The sequence below is a fragment of the Oncorhynchus kisutch genome, linkage group LG2, assembly GCF_002021735.2.
Source record: "Oncorhynchus kisutch isolate 150728-3 linkage group LG2, Okis_V2, whole genome shotgun sequence".
Taxonomy (NCBI): domain Eukaryota; kingdom Metazoa; phylum Chordata; class Actinopteri; order Salmoniformes; family Salmonidae; genus Oncorhynchus; species Oncorhynchus kisutch.
The window spans coordinates 37,461,837-37,465,382 of NC_034175.2; the positions used below are offsets into that span (position 1 = coordinate 37,461,837).

At 41.5% G+C, this 3,546-nt stretch overlaps 1 long non-coding RNA gene across 1 annotated transcript; it reads left to right on the forward strand.

Moving 5' to 3' along the window:
• The first annotated feature begins 1,811 nt into the window (after positions 1–1,811).
• On the forward strand, positions 1,812–3,180 carry LOC116354414 (uncharacterized). Its single transcript, XR_004203639.1, has 2 exons — positions 1,812–2,283; positions 2,402–3,180. It is a non-coding gene; the product is annotated as an uncharacterized LOC116354414 (long non-coding RNA).
• Positions 3,181–3,546: the final 366 nt, after the last annotated feature.

The window sequence follows — 3,546 nt, forward strand, 5'->3', positions numbered from 1 at the left end:
GAGATGAATAATGTAGGGTAAGTAACATTATATAAGGTAGCATTGTTTAAAGTGGCTAGTGATATATTTACATAATTTCCCATCAATTCCCATTATTAAAGTGGCTGGAGTAGACTCAGTGTCGTTGACAGTGTGTTGGCAGTAGCCACTCAATGTTAGTGGTGGCTGTTTAACAGTCTGATGGCCTTGAGATAGAAGCAGTTTTTCAGTCTCTCGGTCCCAGCTTTGATGCACCTGTACTGACCTCGCCTTCTGGATGACAGCGGGGTGAACAGGCAGTGGCTCGGGTGGTTGATGTCCTTGATGATCTTTATGGCCTTCCTGTAGCATCGGGTGGTGTAGGTGTCCTGGAGGGCAGGTAGTTTGCCCCCGGTGATGCGTTGTGCAGACCTCACTACCCTCTGGAGAGCCTTACGGGTTGAGGGCGGTGCAGTTGCCATACCAGGCGGTGATACAGCCCGCCAGGATGCTCTCGATTGTGCATCTGTAGAAGTTTGTGAGTGCTTTTGGTGACAAGCCGAATTTATTCAGCCTCCTGAGGTTGAAGAGGCGCTGCTGCGCCTTCCTCACGATGCTGTCTGTGTGAGTGGACCAATTCAGTTTGTCTGTGATGTGTATGCCGAGGAACTTAAAACTTGCTACCCTCTCCACTACTGTTCCATCGATGTGGATGGGGGGGTGTTCCCTCTGCTGTTTCCTGAAGTCCACAATCATCTCCTTAGTTTTGTTTGAACGTTCAAAATGTGTTTTTTGGCAGAAATGCCTTCTCAAACATGTGAACTTTTATGTGCCTTAATAAAACTTTTATGCCGTCTGTGAATATGAATAAAGTTGTTAAATTACGAACCTAGTTGGTTTAGCCCAAAAAAGTCAGGAACCTTCCCACTAGCCATGATTTTCAGATTGGATGAGTTTCAGATTGGTCGGCGGTGTAGCATCTTGTGTCTATCTCTAAAATGAGCTGCTCGTTATGCGTAGATAATCCTTTCTAATGCATTTTTTTTAAAGATTAGCCATGGAGAACTGCAAATATGTTGCCACTGCTCTCAATAACATTGCTGCCCTGAATTTACCAGGTGCTATCGGCAAAGGTCAGTGGATCGTGCCATGCTGACTCACTCTCACGGAATAAATTGGCGGAATTTTGAAATCATTGGAACACAACAACGGGCCAAACAAGCTGTGCAAACTAAACTGAAACGACACAGGACGTCTTATTTAATAAAAGGGGTTGCAGTCTGCCATGAAGCTTTATCCATATTTACGGGTAAGAATCTAGCTACAGTTTCAGATATTATACATTTCTAATTTTGTCAGAAAGTTGTTTTCATTGCAAGTTAAAGCTTACTGGTAGCTAGCCAGCTGGAGTTTGATGGCTGGCTTGCTAACTGACATTGAACCTATTTGGTCAACTTTAGCTAGCTATGACAATCAGTTTGTATTGCTAGTAACGTTACTCTATGGATTGTGATTATTGTTAATTTTTTAGCTAGCTAACATTAACTTGCGTGTATGAGGTGTGTGTAACGTTGGCGATGTTTTCTCAGAATGCATTTCGCATTGCTAGTTATAGGCTAATGTTAGCTAACTAGCTAAGATTGAACCTATTTGGTTAACTTTAGCTAGTTATGACAATCAATTTGTATTGCTAGTTAAAGCTTGTGGTTAGCTAGCCAGCTGATGTTAATGGCTGGCTAGCTAGCTAACATTGTGTATGAACTGTGTGTAGTGATATCTCAGAATGCCATTTCGCATCTATTATATAAGAATGCTAAGCAATTTGTATCGGGAATTTGTCTTTCAGCATCTGTAGAACACGCCTTACTCTCCTCCACCAGTCATAGAAGGAGAATGGTCTAATGCCTCCCATCAAAAAGAGAGCTGGTCCAAGCAAGCAAAGGCAGCAGCACAGTCATCAACTACATGCACCATTTCTTCACCAACTATGGAAACACGTGTGGTCCTGAATTGTGATAACTGCAGTGGCCAAAACAAGAACACGTTTGTGCTCTGGTATTGTGTCTGGTAGACCATGCACAAGCACCACCACAGCCACACCAAGTTTGTCCCCAAGTTCAGCCTCATCAAGCAGCGCTTCAGAAAGACCCGAGTGAACACTTTGTCTGAGATTGCTGGTGTTGTGAAGCACATGATAGTGACAGGGGTCAACATCCCACAGTTGGTTGAACTAGAGGATGGTACGGTGCTGGTGGAAAGTTATGGCTGGCAACAACACCTGACTCCATAATTCAGGCCACTGCAACAGATCAAGCAGCACTTCAGGTGAAATCATTTGCATTGCATTGTGTGATGTTATTCTTATCTGAGTTTGGGAGGTGAATTGATGTGCAGGGTTGTAAATGTCTTCTGATTTCTTTTTTGTTCCATTTTTTTTTTACAGCTTCGATGCTCTGGAGCCTGGTGATGTTGTCACCTAGGAGCGTTCGGACTGTCGGGACCAGGTTTCAGCTGCTGCGCAACACTGACATCCTTCCTCCCATAGATGCTCTGCCTGTACCACCTGGACTGGACACAGCTAGATAAACTTATCTTGTTGAGAAGATTAGGGAGTCTCAGAGGCTATGGACATGCCCTGCACCAAAGTTAAGGGCAGGACAGAAACATGCTCTCCGAATATAGATTCCCTTGTTCATGCATGGTATGGATGGACCAGTCATCAGCACTAACTACAGTGCCACTACTTTTTTTATCCTGTTGCTCAGCCACTTTGATTGTATGCATATAACTACCTCGTCTATCACTATCGTTATTGGTATTGTTTGTGTACATACTGTATTTTATTTATATTGGCACTATCTATTTCTGTATTGCTACTTTGGAAGTAACCATTTGGCTGTAACGCTTATACCTTCTGTAGAGACCCATCCACTTAGCAAGACTTTAGCAAAATATGGATATATAAAGGGAAAATTGTGTGGTCGTAACATGATCTTGTGACATACCACAACTATCGTCTGACTGTATCAAGTGTCCACCACATAAATATATGGCGCATTCATCTGTTTTTGTGCTGTATATGTGCACCTCACTGAGGTTTCAACTTAGTTTAAATGGCCTTAACTTATGTATGGTATACTATGTGATAAGTGCGTGTGTAACAGTATATAAATTATGCTAATGTTCTGGTGTGAAGCACTTCAGTAAAAATACTTGAAAATACTACTTAAGTGTGTTTTTGGGGCATCTGTACATTACTTTACTGTTTACATTTTTGGCAACTTTTACTTTCATTTCCCTACATTCCAAAATGAAAATAATATACTTTTTACACCATACATTTTCCCTGACACGCAAAAGTACTCGTTACATTTTGACAGGAAAATTGTCCAATACACACTTATAAAGAGAACATCCTGGGTCATCCCTACTGCATTTGATCTGGCAGACTCACTAAGCACAAATGCTTCGTTTGTAAATTGTCTGAATATTGGAGTGTGCCCCCTAAATAAAAACATTTACTTTTGATACTTAAGTATTTTTAATATCAAATATTTTTTATTCAAGTATTTTACTGGGTGACTTTTA